The sequence below is a fragment of the Lipotes vexillifer genome, unplaced genomic scaffold, assembly GCF_000442215.2.
Source record: "Lipotes vexillifer unplaced genomic scaffold, Lipotes_vexillifer_v1.1 scaffold647, whole genome shotgun sequence".
Taxonomy (NCBI): Eukaryota; Metazoa; Chordata; class Mammalia; order Artiodactyla; family Lipotidae; genus Lipotes; species Lipotes vexillifer.
In genome coordinates, this window is record NW_006793865.1 from 1630824 (window position 1) to 1640361 (window position 9538).

Genomic DNA, 9538 nt, shown 5'->3' on the forward strand with positions numbered 1-9538 from the left:
GGAAAGAGCCCCGTCTTGCTAAATACAGTCCCTGACTCTCATACATAACGTGTTCCCAGAAACATACATCAAAGCCCGATGTGCAAAAGTCAAAACAGAACTGCACGTTATAGGGGAGCTTTTGTGCCCAGAAAGCAAAAACTGACCAGCTGGAAGGTGAATAATACACTCAAAATCACTGCATTTATTTTCTCTTGATATACTTTGTTGTACATCTAAACTGTCACCCACTCTTGGAAGCCCCAAGTATTTTAGATGAAGGAATCCCCAAGTAGAGAAAAGAACAGCAATGAAATGGAAACCTTTAGGACCACAGAAAGCATGAACCCAAGACAACTCTAGCTGAGGACTGATGTCCAGACAGTGAGGCCCTATCATGGCCCCTGCCCATCTCTCTTTGTCCACCCCTTCCCTCCGCTCTAGCATTCTGATGGACATGTTCCTGAACAAGCCTTATTGCTTCATGGCACTGTGCCCGTATATGCCATTACCCCCACTTTGAATGTCCCCCACACTATTTTGCCTGCTGAGTAAGCATCTACTCATCTTACATGATTCAGCTCAAGCTTTGGCTCCTCTATTCTAGCCCTGCCTGGCTTCTTCAGGTGAAATTGACCACCTCCTCCTTTGTTCCCTCACTAGATCATGGACGACTTATGACATATAATCTTTACGACTTCTACTCATTACATGACTTCTTCCTTCTGCTAGATTGGGATACAGGAGCTGGAATACAGTTAAGTGCCCAACAAGAGGGAGGAAGTGAAGTGGGAATGGGGTGGGGGGAAGACGGACAGATGAATTTGTATGCTGTTCAACACAGAATTTTTGGAATGAATTATTTGATCTTAAGGGTCTTCTGAGTCTGTTTAACATAAGTAAAGGAGTAGATAAGAATTATTTCCATATCCTGGTTTAGTACTTGGAGAGCAAGAAAGTATTCTGAAATCAAAGCAAAATACAAGTCCAGTGATCCCAGACACTTATCACTCTAGAATGCTGGGAGAATTTAACCATCCAGCTTATCCTCCTTTTAATACAGATGGAGAAACAGAGGCTTAGACAGGTAAAGTCTCATAGCCACTTGGTGTCAGGGTCATACTTGAATGCAATCTGCTGACCTCCCAATCCCACATTGGTTAACTTCATTATACTCATCTGAACACTTGGTAGCAGTCTAATGTGGAAAGTGTATCAGGATGACTCCATAAATCAGAATCAACACAAGGAAGAAATGGTTGTGATTTCATTTTCTCTCTGCCAGGGGCTCCTGTAAGCTAAGAGGAATTTTCTTTCTAACTCAGTCTGGTTTGCTGATCACATCAGTTAAACAAACTGGTGTGAGAAGCAGAAAATGGTTAGGCCTGTTTGGACACAACTGGGCATTAGCCAGTCTTTCCATTCTCCTCAGTCTGGCTCCTGTCCTCAGTCTGGTCCACAGACTCCAGGTTAGGAAAACTTGAATACAAATAACCCTCCTTTAGGGCAATAAGAAAATGAATATAATAATTGGCATTCAGCAAACAAAGGCAAAACAGTTTTTGGAGTGGAGTGCTTTAATATCCTGCCTCTTCACTCCTGCTAACTGAATCAGAGGCCCCTCTGAAAATGAAACAGAAGAGTCACAGATTTAGTGAGTATCTTCCCTTATTATTTACTTCACCATATTAATAAACTTCATTTCCCACTGAATGTGAATGTACTCTGACAAAAAGGTAATGCAAATTTTAAAAATCTAGGAATAACAGATAGCAGCAACAAATGAAAAGTAAGAAAACAAAACCCCATTGTGCATTTATGTCTTAGAAAATTCCTCTTCCTAATAAAGAGCCCTCTTGTTTTAACCATGGGTTATTTCCTGGAAATCTGTTTGTCAGACAAATGGCTGCTTTGTGTGGAAATTATTAGCATGCTTCTGCATTTGTTCTGTGGCTGATTTTATTTTTTAACATCTTTATTGGAGTATAATTGCTTTACAATGGTGTGTTAGTTTCTGCTTTATAACAAAATGAATCAACTATACATATACATATATCCCCATATTTCCTCCCTCTTGCATCTCCCTCCCACCCTCCCTATCCCACGCCTCTAGGTGGTCACAAAGCACCAAGCTGATCTCCCTGTGCAGTGCGGCTGCTTCCCGCTAGCTATTTTACATTTGGTAGTATTTATAAGTCCATGCCACTCTCTTACTTTGTCCCAGCTTACCCTTCCCCCTCCCCGTGTCCTCAAGTCCATTCTCTATGTCTGCGTCTTTATTCCTGTCCTGCCCCTAGGTTCTTCAGAATGCTTTTTTTTTTTTTTAGATACCATATATATGTATGAGCATACGGTGTTTGTTTTTCTTTCTGACTTACTTCACTTTGTATGACAGACTCTAGGTCCATACACCTCACTACAAATAACTCAATTTCGTTTCTTTTTATGGCTGAGTAGTATTCCATTGTATATATGTCCACATCTTCTTTATCCATTCATCTGTCGATGGACACTTAGGTTGCTTCCTTATCCCAGCTATTGTAAATGGAGCTGCAATGAACATTGTGGTACATGACTCTTTTTAAATTATGGTTTTCTCAGGGTATATGCCCAGTAGCGGGATTGCTGGGTCGTATGGTAGTTCTGTTTTTAGTTTTTTAAAGAACCTCCATAGTGTTCTCCGTAGTGGCTGTATCAATTTACATTCCCACCAGCAGTGCAAGAGGGTTCCCTTTTCTCCACACCCTCTCCAGAATTTATTGTTTGTAGCTTTTTTGATGATGGCCATTCTGACTGGTATGAGGTGATACCTCATTGTAGTTTTGATTTGAATTTTTCTAATGATTAGTGATGTTGAGTATTCTTTCATGTGTTTGTTGGCAATCTGTATATCTTCTTTGGAGAAATGTCTATTTAGGTCTTCTGCCCATTTTTGGATTGGGTTGTTTGTTTATTTGATATTGGGTTGCATGAGCTGCTTGTAAGTTTTGGAGGTTAATCCTTTGTCAATTGCTTCATTTGCAAATATTTTCTCCCATTCTGAGGGTTGTATTTTCATCTTGTTTATGGTCTCCTTTGCTGTGCAAAAGCTTTTAAGTTTCATTAGGTCCCATTTGTTTATTTTTGTTTTTATATCCATTTCTTTTTTTTTTTTTTTTTGCTGTACGCAGGCCTCTCACTGTTGTGGCCTCTCCCATTGTGGAGCACAGGCCCCGGATGCACAGGCTCAGCGGCCATGGCTCACGGGCCCAGCCACTCCGCGGCATGTGGGATCTTCCCGGACCGGGGCATGAACCTGTGTCCCCTGCATCAGCAGGCGTACTCTCAACCACTGCGCCACCAGGGAAGCCCTATATCCATTTCTATAGGAGGTGGTTCGAAAAGGATTTTGCTGTGATTTATGTCATAGAGCATTCTGCCTATGTTTTCCTCTAAGAGTTTTATAGTGTCTGGCCTTACATTTAAGTCTTTAATCCATTTGGAATTTATTTTTGTGTATGGTGTTAGGGAGTGTTCTAATTTCTTTCTTTTACATGTAGCTGTCCAGTTTTCCCAGCACCACTTACTGAAGAGGTTATCTTTTCTCCATTGTATATTCTTGCCTCCTTTACAAAAATAAGGTAAACATATGTGTGCGGGGTTATCTCTGGGCTTTCTATCCTGTTCCATTGATCTATATCTCTGTTTTTGTGCCAGTACCATACTCTCTTGATTACTGTAGCTTTATAGTGTAGTATGATGTCTGGGAGCCTGATTCCTCCAGCTACATTTTTCTTTCTCAAGATTGCTTTGGCTATTCGGGGTCTTTGTGTTTCCACACAAGTTGTGAAATTTTTTGTTCTAGTTCTGTGAAAAATGCCATTGGTCGTATGATAGGGATTGCATTGACTCTGTAGATTGCTTTGGGTAGTATAGACATTTCACAATGTTGATTCTTCCAATCCAAGAACATGGTATATCTCTCCATCTGTTTGTATCATCTTTAATTTCTTTCATGAGTGTCTTATAGTTTTCTGCATACAGGTCTTTTGTCTCCTTAGGTAGGTTTTTTCCTAGGTATTTTATTATTTTTATTGCAATGGTAAATGAGAGTGTTTCCTTAATTTCTCTTTCATATTTTTCATCATTAGTGTATAGGAATGCAAGAGGTTTCTGTGCATTAAATTTGTATCCTGTTACTTTACCAAATTCATTGATTAGCTCTAGTAGTTTTCTGGTAGCATCTTTACAATTCTCTATGTATAGTATCATGACATCTGCAAACAGTGACAGCTGTACTTCGTCTTGTCCGATTTGGATTCCATTTATTTCTTTTTCTTCTCTGATTGCTGTGGCTAAAACTTCCAAAACTATGTTGAATAATAATGGTGAGTGGACAACCTTGTCTTGTTCCTGAACTTAGTGGAAATGGTTTCTGTTTTTCAACATTGAGAATGATGTTGGCTGTGGTTTTGTCATATATGGCCTTTATTATGTTGAGGTAAGTTCCCTCTATGCCTACTTTCAGAAGGGTTTTTTTTTTTTTTTATCATAAATGGGTGTTGAATTTTGTCAAAAGCTTTTTCTGCATTTATGAGGTGATCATATGGATTTTCTCCAATTTGTTATCACATTGATTGTTTTGCATATATTGAAGAATCCTTGCATTCCAGGGATAAACCCCACTTGATCATGGTGTGTGATCGTTTTAATGTGCTGTTGGATTCTGTTTGCTAGTATTTTGTTGAGGATTTCTGCATCTGTGTTCATCAGTGATATTGGCCTGTAGTTTTCTTTCTTTGTGACATCCTTGTCTGGTTTTGGTATCAGGGTGATGGTGGCCTCGTAGAATGAGTTTGGGAGTGTTCCTCCCTCTGCTATATTTTGGAAGAGTTTGACAGGGATACGTGTTAGCTCTTCTCTAAATGTTTGATAGAATTCACCTGGGAAGCCATCTTGTCCTGGGCTTTTGTTTTTTGGAAGATTTTTATTCACATTTTCAATTTCAGTGCTTGTGATTGGTCTTTTTATATTTTCTCTTTCTTCCTGGCTCAGTCTTGGAAGGTTGTGCTTTTCTAAGAATTTGTCCATTTCTTCTAGGTTGTCCATTTTATTGGCATAGAGTTGCTTGTAGTAATCCCTCATGATCTTTTTTATTTCTGCAGTGTCAGTTGTTGCTTCTCCTTTTTCATTTCTAATTCTATTGATTTGAGTCTTCTCCCTTTTTTTCTTGACGAGTCTGGCTAATGGTTTATCAATTTTGTTTATCTTCTCAAAGAACCAGCTTTTAGTTTTGTTGACCTTTGCTATTGTTTCTTTCATTTCTTTTTCATTTATTTCTGATCTGCTCTTTATGATTTCTTTCCTTCTGCTAACTTTGTGGTTTTTTGTTTCTTTCTCTAATTGCTCTAGGTGTAAGGTTAGGGTGTTTATTGAGATGTTTCTTGTTTCTTGAGATAGGATTATATTGCTATAAATTTCCCTCTTAGAACTGCTTTTGCTACATCCCATAGGTTTTGGGTCATCATGTTTTCATTGTCATTTGTTTATAGGTATTTTTTGATTTCCTCTTTGGTTTCTTCAGTGATCTCTTGGTTATTAAGTAGTGTATTGTTTAGCCTCCATGTGTTTGTATTTTTTACATGTTGTTTCCTGTAATTGATATCTAGTCTCATAGTGTTGTGATCAGAAAAGATACTTGATATGATTTCAATTTTCTTAAATTTACCAAGGCTTTATTTGTGACCCAAGGTATACTGGAGAATGTTCCATGAGCACTTGAGAAGAAAGTGTATTCTCTTGTTTTTGGATGGAGTGTCCTATAAATATCAAGTCCATCTTGTTTAATGTGTCATTTAAAGCTTGTGTTTCCTTATTTATTTTCATTTTGGATGATCTGTCCATTGGTGAAAGTGGGGTGTTAAAGTCCCCAGTATGATTGTGTTACTGTCGATTTCCCCTTTTATGGCTGTTAGCGTTTGCGTTATGTATTGAGGTGCTCCTATGTTGGGTGCATAAACATTAAAATTATTATATCTTCTTCTTGGATCGATCCCTTGATCATTATGTAGTGTCCTTCTTTGTCTCTTGTAATAGTTTTAATTTTAAAGTCTATTTTGTCTGATATGACAATTTCTCCTCCAGCTTTCTTTTGATTTCCATTTGCATGGGATATCTTTTTCCGTCCCCTCACTTTCAGTCTGTATGTGTCCCTAGGTATGAAGTAGGTCTCCTGTAGACAGCATATGTATGGGTCTTGTTTTTGTATCCATTCAGCCATGCCATGTCTTTTGGTTGGAGCATTTAATCCATTTACATTTAAGGTAATTTTCGAAATGTATGTTCCTATTCCCATTTTCTTAATTGTTTTGGATTTGTTATTGTAGTTCTGTTCCTTCTCTTGTGTTTCCTGCCTAGAGAAGTTCCTTTAACATTTGTTGTAAAGCTCGTTTGGTGGTGCTGAATTCTCTTAGCTTTTGCTTGTCTGTAAAGGTTTTAATTTCTCCATCGAATCTGAATGAGATCCTTGCTGGGTAGAGTAATCTTGGTTGTAGGTTTTTCCCTTTCATCACTTTAAATATGTCCTGCCACTCCCTTCTTGCTTGCAGAGTTTCTGCTGAAAAATCAGTTGTTAGCTTATGAGAATTCCCTTGTATGTTGTTTGTTGTTTTTCCCTTGCTGCTTAATTTTTGATAGTTTGATTAGTATGTGAATTGGCATGTTTCTCCTTGGATTTAGCCTGTATGGAGTCTCTGAACTTCCTGGACTTGATTGACTATTTCCTTTCCCATATTAGGGAAGTTTTCAACCATAATCGCTTCAGATATTTTCTCAGTCCCTTTCTTTTTCTCTTCGTCTTCTGGGACCCCTATAATTTGAATGTTGGTGCATATAATGCTGTCCCAGATGTCTCTGAGATTGTCCTCAATTCTTTTCATTCTTTTTTTCTTTATTCTGCTCTGCAGTAGTTATTTCCACTATTTTATCTTCCAGGTCACTTATCCGTTCTTCTGCCTCAGTTATTCTGCTATTGATCCCTTCTAGAGAATTTTTAATTTCATTTATTGTGTTGTTCATCATTGTTTGTTTGCTCTTTAGTTCTTCTAGGTCCTTGTTAAATGTTTCTTGTATTTTCTCCATTCTATTTCCAATTTTAGGATCATCCTTACTCTCCCTATTCTGAATTCTTTTTCAGGTATACTGCCTCTTTCCTCTTCATTTGTTTGGTCTGGTGAGTTTTTACGTTGCTCCTTTATCTGCTGTGTGTTTCTCTGTCTTCTCATTTTGCTTAACTTACTGTATTTGGGGTCTCCTTTTCACATTCTGCAGGTTCGTACTTCCCATTGTTTTTGGTGTCTGCCCCCAGTGGCTAAGGTTGGTTCAGTGGGTTGTGTAGGCTTCCTGGTGGAGGGGACTAGTGCCTGTGTTCTGGTGGATGAGCCTGGATCTTGTCTTTCTGGTGAGCAGCACCGCATCTTGTGGTGTGTTTTGGGGTGTCTGTGAACTGAGTATGATTTTAGACAGCCTCTCTGCTAATGGGTGGGATTGTGTTCCTTTCTTGCTGGTTGTTTGGCATAGGGTGTCCAGCACTGTAGTTTGCTGGTTGTTGAGTACAGCTGGGTCTTAGCGTTGAGGTGGAGATCTCTGGGAGAGCTTTCACCGTTTGATATTACGTGGAGCCAGGAGCTCTGGTGGACCAATGTCCTGGACTCGGCTCTCCCACTTCAGAGGCACAGGCCTGACCCCCAGTCAGAGCACCAAAACCCTGTCAGCCACATGGTAGATCCGCAGTTGATCATAAAATGATATAACTCAGGAACAGGCAGATGAAAGGGATGCATAGGGCAATGCATGGGGAATGGGAGCAGAGTTCCCATGCCTTCCTCAGGCACACCACTCTCCCAGCACCTCCATGTGTTCACCAACCCAGAAGCTCCTGTTCTGTGACTGATTTTAAATTGGCAGTTAGTTTTTTCTTTGTGTACTTACAGCATGGCAGGCAAATGAAGTTTTGAATTTGCTTTTTCGGGGGCTGTCTGGCAAGTGTTGCTTATTTCTGAGAAGCTAAACACACTTGATTTATCGAAGCATTAGAGCATCAATCTGCCCCCTTGTCATATGGGCCCACATCTTCTATGTTATAGCCCAAGGTTTGATGTCAGGTGACTTGTGCAATCTGCCTGGTGGCAGAAGAATGGGGATCATTATTTTGGGATATACCTCTACTGAAAGGTTTTGAGGAATTTTCTTTCACCATCCACAACCCTACAGTTATGATTGTGCCACCATAACCAGAAAGAAAGCATGATAATTTACCATGTAGTGAGAGGGCCAGATGAAAATATACCTTACAGCAATGGGCACACCTTGGTGGTGGTGCATTTTCTCAGCCAAGACTGTAATGAGATCATCAATGGAAGGATTAAGAGGGTGAAGAAGGATGCTCTTTATAGTGACCACAGATCTCTTTAGTCTACTGGGAGCCCCCAGTTGCTCTTTTCTCATAAGTCATATATACATTCAGCAAGCTGTGGGAAACATCTATGCTGGGCCTGGCCCCATGCTAGATGCTCAAGACACAATGGTGACCAGGGCAGATAGGCTTCCAACTTCAGGGCAGTGATAGTTTAATAGAAAGGATGGACAGAATAAATAAAAGTTCTTTCACATTTCAAGTTCTTTTGATGGAAACAGGGAAGGATCTGAGATAAATAACAAGAGGGATAGGTATCCTTTGGAGAAGATATTCAAGGAAGGCCTCTCAGAGAAGGTGACATTTATGCTAAGTTAAAGGAAGGGCAGTAGCAAGTAATGCGAAGGGTGGAGGAAGGAAGATTTGGGACACAAGGACCGCAGGACATATTGTTAATCCACGGAGAATCTGGGGGAGAGGGGCTGAGGAGCACAGAGGTCAGGCTCCATGCCACCTTCTTTGGTCCCCACCTGAGTGTGGGCAGTGACAAGACAGGCCAGGACTGGCCTTGAGAGACTAGGATGCACAGGCAAGACGAGCTGAAAGGAAACTGATGGCACTAGCATTCTACACAGACTGTAGACAGACCAAGTCTTGGAAGCTCAAGTTACGATTAAGTAAAATCTAACTAGGTGGGGGATGGAGAAGCTTCCAGAATCCAAGAGGTCAGAGAGTGAACCAAAGAAATCCTCCAGAATAGGCCACGTAAACTCTGGTTTTAGGTGACCCAGGCTCAGCCGTGTTTATCATGATCTTAAGGAAATCAGCAGCCTGCGAGTGAACAGTGCCCTTTCCTGAGAGCAGGGTGCAGGGGCCGCTGTGCAAGGTATGGGCGCAGGGTAGAGGGCGTGAGGGGGGCCTCTGTAAGGGCTTGCTGCAGGCATGTACTGAGAAAACCCTCGGTGATGGAGGCTATAGAAGGAAGGATGGTGGTTGATGGTGCTGTAGGGAGAAACCTTGCAGTAGGGGCAAGGACAGGGTTGGCCCACTCCCTGAATCAAACCACTGAGCAGTTGTTCAGTTTATTTTCCTTATAGAGGCCCTTCCCTTGAAACAAGGTAACCCATCCTGCATTCAGACTCAGGGAGAAAACGGGTTTTCAGCAGG

The 9538-nt window shown here is 40.6% G+C and overlaps 1 protein-coding gene across 1 annotated transcript in view; it reads left to right on the top strand.

Annotated features, from left to right (window-relative positions):
* Positions 1-9538, top strand: part of ADAMTS12 (ADAM metallopeptidase with thrombospondin type 1 motif 12) — a 409046-nt gene that overhangs the window by 352300 nt on the left and 47208 nt on the right. The gene's annotated exons all lie outside the window — the stretch shown is intronic.